Genomic DNA, 8,219 nt, shown 5'->3' on the forward strand with positions numbered 1-8,219 from the left:
CGACTGACTGATAGATTGACACAGAGATTTACGTTTTGCAATCCAATAATTGTTATTAAGCCTTACACAACAGTATAGCCGTTGATCAATTTTCCTACTGAGCAAAACTGATTTCATAACAAATTAGTTTTAAGCCTGTGTGAGCTATCTGTCATTATCATAGCAGTGATATGCACATTCACTGCCTACAGCCTTTTCAATTGCTTTTCTGATACATCTAATTCTATTAACAGAAGGATGTCATTGACAAATAGCCTCCCACTTGCTCTGCCCTTTCATTGTATCATATTGGGACAGAGATACAGCCTTCTAATACAGAATGACCTCAGTGGTAAATATGTGTGAAATATGTGTTTGTTTGTTTTTTTATAAGCAAAACTCTCACATGGAGAAAAGAAAACAGTTGTGCAACATTTAATTTACAACACAAAACGCTCCGCCATGAGTCACTGTTACTGTACACAGATAACTTATTGTTGCAATTCAATGCAGCTGAAATCCCTTTGCCCTTCGAAGAAACTGATTCAGTGATAAAGTTTAAAGAAATATTCTTATGTGCCATAGATTTCATTTATAAAAATCATTTTCACCATCAGGCATGTTTAATTGAAATACCCATAAAGCATTCAAAGATTACATACACCTTTGCAGAAATTGCACTTGGGGAAGTTGCAGTCACCAGAGGTACTTTCTAATTGATGTAAAATTTACTGTATGTGGCTTGGAATAAGACAAGACTGCTAATGTTTCACTTGGCGTGTGGGGCTGTTATCTTCAATTTTCTGTGTAGTGTGTAGTGTATTTAATTTCTGATTGTATTATTTATAATCACTTCAGAAGGTTGTTTTAGACTTGTTTATGCAACAACAATGTGCAGCCTGAAATGTAATTATTGTCGAACCAGTAATCTACAATATTTTTGGTCCCATACATGAATAGAAAATGAACCATTATTCTCATATAGCAGCCAACTGAAAGTTAAAGTTTTTTTTGTTTTTTGTTTTTTTTTTTAATGAATTTATTTATTTATTTATTTATTTTAAGGGATGGCAGTGTCTGATTTTCAGTTGGTCAGTCAAGCACTTTCATCCAGAAAGAAATCTCTCAGTGACTATTAAGAGGATTGCCATGGAGTTTTGTGCATACATTTGTGCTCGCAAGAGAATAAATCATAATGACTTCATTGATTATGACTTCATCCAGTGCCATCAGCTGGTTCAAATTTACAAGTAATATGAGTATAGTCTATAGCATGGCTGTAGACTGTGCTCATATTTTAAATCTGAGTCAATGTGAACACTACTTAGGATGAATATCATGATTGCATTGTATATTGTACTGGATTTGAAGCACTGTATTGACAAGATTTATGAAAGAGAGGAAGAGGAGTCACAACAAGATCAAATTATTTAAATGCTCATTTTATTATGTGACTCAGATGGATCTGTAAAGTGAAATTGTTCAGGGTTTTTGTTATTTTTTTAACATCATATAGGGGCCCACAAGAGATTAATACATAGTAACCTGGAGAGCTGAACCCTCCACTGGCACCTCTCTGAAGAAACTGGCTGCCAGATGAAGTCTGTTTGCCAAGAAACACTGCGCCCTACTGTACAAACTGTAATGTAATCTCTTGGCCTTGGCTCCTGGTTATGTGCCCTGATAGGCTTATAAAACATTAATTATCACATAAAGTCTCCAATATTAGTACAAATCCCCTATGATGCTGTAGCAATGAAACCAGCACACACACATGCACACACACAAACACACAAACACACACACATCATCCATCCATGTAGAAGTCGTGCTTTTCTTTCTGAAATTATCAATTGTATATACGTCTAGGGTCACACTGCCCGTAACTTGAACACCAGCATCAGTGGGTGCAACGAAGTGCCTGCCTCCAGAATACCAATATACCACCCTCATATTTCAATCAATAATCAGTGTGGGATGCAATTAGTAACTTGGAAGGGTTGTAAGAGTCACGTGAAAGATCAATCAAGCGGAGAGGTGGCACACTCATTGGGGTGATTCACAGCCCAACAGTTTGTCCCCCGCTCAGCCTGAATCCATGCCGTCTATCTTCTTTATATGAAGCATTCAAGGCTGGAAATATGCATCTGTCAAACATCCCCCATTACTCCGGCTGCCTGTCACACCTGGGGCAGCTCACAACCAACCAGAAAAAAAAAGACGGAGTGTAGCTGTCAGCAGAGAACCCTCAGCGGACTGAAAAGGCACCAGCTTCCCCCATTTCTCTGACTCTAATTTCCTCAAGAACGCGGATATTTTTCTGGGTCTCTGGCTGAGTGCTGGGTTAATGACAGAGGATGTGGCAGGCAAGGAGCTGAGGCAGCTTCTTTTTGCTCCAGATAACACTAAAACATTGTTTTATATCAAGCTATGGTAACCAAGATGCTAAATATACTCAACACTACAATAGTATTACATCTCCGGGCTGGTGGCAGTGTAGCTGAAAGTGAAGAATGTATCAGGAATAGTCGTGTGAAGCATGGATACTTCCTCAGTATTGTGTGCATTGTGTGCCACCATATGGAATCAGTGCTGGATCTGTGGCTGTGGACTACAGCTAGTGTGGTTAAAATGAGCGCGTTTCAGTGCGAGTCCATACAATTAAAGCACAGCTGACAGTTCAGCTCCTGCTGTTAATGTTTTCACTGCAGCGTGTCTGGATGTTCTCTCACCTCAACAACCAATGTCTTTTCACATCACAAAGCTATTTCTCTCATTTCTCTCCACAGTCCGAGAGAGCACTGCAAACTATGTCATGAATGAAATATAAGCACACCGCTGTATTACTTATGAGACCTAACACAACTTTGCTCTGAGCTATTTTCAGATTTCATTTAAATTCGTCAGTGTGATGAATATTCTTATACTTACTCAGTCGCAGGCAGGGGGGGCGTCAGTCCACAAGAAAATATTAGCTACAGATGAACTTCTGAGATTACTTATCAGCAAAGACCACCTTTCAACTAACCAATAATGTCCACATCAATCATCTTAGTAAAAGCCTTCTGTAAGGCTCCTCTAAGTAATTCTACAGCAGCGCAAACAGCCATCAAGCCCACAATGAGACATAATTCAAGTGACACTAATGTGCTTCATTGTTGGATTTCAGATGTGACATTGCATTGTCCCATTGTTTATTTAAACGTCAAAGGCTGAACATTGCTCATGGGCAATCTTACACTCATTTATACATCTGCTAAATGATTGCGACAAGAAGAAAGGGCTACTTCAGTCGTTTATGCAAATTCACACACTAATTTCAAGGCTTACAGTATGAAAGGGAACTATTTTCATCAGTGCTATAAATATCAATGAATAACAATTACTATATAACCTACACTACGACCTAACCTTTCCCTGTATGGCACAGTAGTGGGCTGAATCTAATTATCCTCTCCTTTCTCCCAGTTTCCAGCACATTAGAGTTAATGTTCCATGCGCACAAATTTACAGTTTCTGTCAATTAGTCAGCAGCAGAAAATCCATTCAAAAATATAGCCACCAATGTTCAGACACGCAGAGCATCTGGGGATGAGAGACACTGTCCTGCATCCTATAATCTTGCACCACACAGACAGATCAACTCCCCAGCAGGTTATCTCTGCTGTATATGAAGTCCCACCTGAACACTCCATAAATATACCAAAGAGACAATCTCTGACATCAGCTTCTCTGGATTTAGCTTCAGCTTAGTTCTGGGAGGACGCCAGCTCCTGATCAATAGAGAGTCCTCTCGTCACCTGCTGATCTGTGAACGTGCACCTGAGTTCATGCTCCTGCAACTCTTAACTCACTTCCTACAACCAGCTTTGATCAGCGAAAGCTCATTTCCCTCTCTGTCTTGTCCTGCAGTTGTGTTTTCTCATTCCCTCTGCCTCTTTCTATCTCAGTCTGTGTCTGTATGATGTGTGGTTTTATCCTGAGATGTACACCGTCCTTCATGCACCTCTCATATACACTCTCCCAACTGAAGCCAAATTCCCAAAGTTGTCATTGTCACAGTTGATCAGCAATAAAAGCACACCACTGAGTGCCTCGCAAACGTATGACACAACTTTGCTCCCACCGTTTCTCAGTCAGACAATGAGACCTCCACTTCATATTCATCACAGCAAAACAGAGCAAGGAGAAACTAGAATTATAGAGAAATCAATTTGTGCACATTGGAGTGCGAGCAATGAGGTTTTCTGGTTTTAGTCCTATAGCCGCTCAGTGCAAAGTGAATAAATCACAAGGAAAGGTCTTACCTGGGCTCTTGGTGAAGCTGCTGCTGTTTGTAACAGATCCTATCTCTGCTTATGGGACACAGTCAGAGAGAAAAAGGAAGAGGAGGAGAAGGGAAAGAGAGAGGCGGGCGAGGAGAGGGAGCGCAGACGAGCGCGGAGAAAGAGAGAGAGTGTCTGTGAACAATGAGGGAGAAACAGAGACACACAGAGAGGGGGGGGGAGAGAGAGAGAGAGCAGTGACAGCAGCGCTCACCCAGCGCTCCGATACACTGAAGGGGATATGCTGGTTATGGGAGGTGGTACTTCTCAGTCAAATGACATGTGCCTCTCTCTTAAAAGCCATTGGCTAAGAGAGATGATTTCCTAATAAGCCATCCCTGCTGTCTCCAAGTGAGCACACCCCCTCCTTCTTTCCCACTGCTCATGCATAAGCAGACACATGCACACACACTTATACACATATACACATATAATCTTTTTCTGTGCAGCCTATAAAGATTGTCTTTGTCACCCCTTTTGTCTTCTGTCTCCTCTTCCTACTCTCTACCAAACCACTTTCACATCTCTTTATTCTCTCAGGTCCTCTCCTATACGTGCCGAGTCATTTTTCACAATTGTTGCAGGAAGAAATTGCAGAATTGCTTCCGCTCTCAATTGTGCCTTTTTTAAAAGGATTTTTCCTTTTTCAATGGCTTTCAACTCAAAACAATGGCTACGGTTCATGTTCTATGTAATGTATAGACCTACCCCATAAAGTATGTAATTTTTCAGCTCTCATGAACACAACCCCTCTTGGTGCTTAATGATCATGATCACACCGAGCAACCATTTATGGGCCAAGGCGCCCACTGCTTTCAAATCCCTTCAACAGATGCTAAAGTGGCAGAGGTCCGTTAGTGTTTCCAGTGTTATTGTTATTGTTGTTTTGTTTTCATCAACTTTGATGAAACTGATTGTCGAGGTGGTCAGGAATTGCTCAACAAACCACGCAACTATTAATTAATTGGCTTAATCTAACCACCAACTACATACTGATTGCTACCACAATTACCACTAGTTTAGTATCACTATTTTAAATGTGTGGGAGGTAAAATTTAATGGAATGAATGCGCAAATCAATTAAAGTTTTCAAGTGGTGTCATTGACCATAATGAGTAACAATACAGAGGCTGTTATCGCCTACTCACAAAGCAACTGTTATTGGGAAATCTGGGGAAAAATATGATTTAATGTCCTTTGGTAAGAAAAACTCTTCAGACATAGCCTGAATAATAATAATAATAAAGAGAAAAGGTTTCATCAGCTTTTTCCTTTCTGTATCTTGTACCTAATGTAAACAAATATCCTACAAATCAATTTTAAATATTCTCGATCTGTGTCTGTGTCGTGTAAATCATTTTTACCATCTCAATATGAGGTCAATATCCAAGTCGATATGATCTGAGTGACTTAAAAGTTGCAGTAATATTGCTAATTATGTTGGTTTTATGGCTGGAAGAGGGCTGTTCTGGTTCAGCACGCTCATCAGCCACAGCAGGCAGCTGTTTTAAGTGAGAACACTGTACACAGAGTGAATATAGTGGAACGTTTCAGTCAGATGGTTTTTTTGAGAGTTAGAGGAGACCAAACAGAGCTAAAAGTAGAGTTAATACTAGACTTACATTTGCCAGGTGGTCAGAAACATGACCGTTAAATTGGCTCCATGTTTGCTGGATGTGCGACTGTTTCTGACACGTTAGCCATATCAACTCTTTAAGGTGATAACATGTCAGTGTCACGCTCACAGTTTGTTACACTCCCCACAAGTGTCCAAAGCATCAATTCATGCAGGTTTGAGTGAGGTTGGTGTGTTATAGCTAACAGTCAAATCTCTATTTGTGACTGTTCTTCTATTTTTTGTCTTCTTTCATTCAAAAAAAAAAAAAAAAAAAATCTATGTCTGTCTTTGTAAACAGGTGATGAGAAAAACAACAATACTGACTAAAACACTTTCACAATTCAAAGACAAGCCCTGTGATGTGGAGTGGATTTAGCAGTATCCGTCAGCTATAAAAGAGGTCAAAGGACAGCAAAGGACAGCTAAATTATTGATTTCCGAGTTGCAGGTGGATCAGTGATAAAAACCATAAAATTATTGATATTGTCATAAGGGGAACAAACTCAGTCATGGAAGAATAAACACAAAAAGAGTGTCTGGGTCAACACATAACGGCCTACTTGCCACAGCCTCAAAATTACCACACAACTGACAAACCTGGTCGAAGCATCTTGCCAAAGCAGTGGAAAAAGTAATGTGGTGTGGATGCGTAATCCTTCTCTGTATTTTCATTTTTAGAAAGTCAAAGGATGCCTGCAATCCAAATTCTTCACAGTTAAACACTGTGGGGGACCTGTAATGCTGTGGGTAGCCACAGTAATCACTGTTGCTCCAGCCCTACAGGACGTACAACACTCCACCAATGACCCAAATTTACTACAGAGAACCTTTAAAAAGATTCTGTCAACGATGGTCACTGCCACTAGAAGTCGCACTAGACCACCAGCATCTAAAACCAGAACAAACGCTTTGTGAGCCACGCTTCCGGACTCCGCTCGGGAGCACAATTGAATAAAGTTACCCTGTGTACACGAGAGCCAACAAAAATCAGTGTAGACACATTAGCCCACGCTAGCATTTCTGTGACAGTTAGCCAGCTAGCAATAGCAATGTATAATATGATAAAAGCAAATTAGCTGACATTATCAGCCCTGCTGTAGCCGGTCACTAATGAAAACAGACATGCAGCATTACATAGCCATCAAGTTACTTACACATCAAGGAGAAGAAAAGCCAGATCTGAGTCCAGCTGAAGGCCCTCAGCAGCTCCTAGGGCTCTTGATGGTATTGGCTCCTGGGTTAGGGTTAGAAATTCAACACTGGACTCTTGGTCTCAATACCAAACCAAAGAACAGAGAAACTCTGATTACAACCCACACAGAGGGGGTGTGACTTAATTCTCTGCTCGTGACGCCAATACACCACTATATCTTTACATGGAAAAAAAGTTGTTTGCTGCTACATTATTGTTTAAAAACCTTGTTTACAGAACAAGTCAATGGGGTTTATTAGTGTAAATAATCATAATATCCAGGACACTAAATCAACAGTGATACAAAATCCCCTGCTGTCTCTTATGGGGGCTTCCTCTTCCAACACTGGCAGAGGAGCAGTTAAGCGCTTACATTCCCACACCAGGTGCACCTCATTGATGACTGATCAGGTAGCGCCTCAGAGGAGCTACAGAGGAGGAGGAAAGGACAAACGGAGCACATACTGCTGTTACATCATCTTACTGTCATATAAGAGCCAAGCAAAGTGAGACCACCATATGGTGCAAACACTATTCCCTCAAGGTGTTCACCGATGCCCCATTACGTGCTGCTAAACAAAGTCGAGACTGATTTCATAAACACCAAGACACAGTCAAACTGGCCGGTCACTATTAAAACATCACTGGACATTTTCCAGCCCACAGAATGTAAAGTAGATTTCTACTCTACCGTTATTAGAGAGCCGGAGTGAAGTTGGGGCTGAATGAGCAGCAGCAGCAGGTTCGTGCAGCAGCAGCACCAGCAGTAATTTGGGTACTGGGTGTAAAAAGGTATAAATATAACTTTTGGATTGATATACTCAGGGGTAAAAAATTTTGACTTGATTTGTAAATATGTAATTACTGTTTTGTTGTTTGAAAACACTCTTGTCCAGAGTCACAGGACTGAGTTCAAGGATGGCAGTCATACAAACAACTGTTCACTATGTGTAAAAAATTAACAGCACTGAAAAATAAAATGTGTTATTTCTTTAACAGGTCAAATATTAGGGTTAAAAAAATTCTCATTGTTAATTTTACTGAAAGACCTTTAGGTTGGGACCTAATCTTTGACCTCTGGTGTCCACCTCAATGTTGAGGTAAT

General features: G+C 40.4%; 1 protein-coding gene across 1 annotated transcript in view; it reads right to left on the reverse strand.

The window, feature by feature from the left end:
- thsd7ba (thrombospondin, type I, domain containing 7Ba) overlaps window positions 1-7,849 on the reverse strand; it is a 158,525-nt gene extending 150,676 nt beyond the window's left edge. Inside the window, exon 1 of the mRNA XM_071497227.1 lies at window positions 7,077-7,849. The gene's annotated coding sequence lies outside the window, so the exon portion shown is untranslated. The remainder of the gene's footprint in view (window positions 1-7,076) is intronic.
- Between the last annotated feature and the right edge of the window lie 370 nt (window positions 7,850-8,219).

The sequence above is a fragment of the Trachinotus anak genome, unplaced genomic scaffold, assembly GCF_046630095.1.
Source record: "Trachinotus anak isolate AG129_WGS33_773 ecotype Australia unplaced genomic scaffold, CSIRO_AGI_Tana_v1 ptg000001l, whole genome shotgun sequence".
NCBI lineage: Eukaryota > Metazoa > Chordata > Actinopteri > Carangiformes > Carangidae > Trachinotus > Trachinotus anak.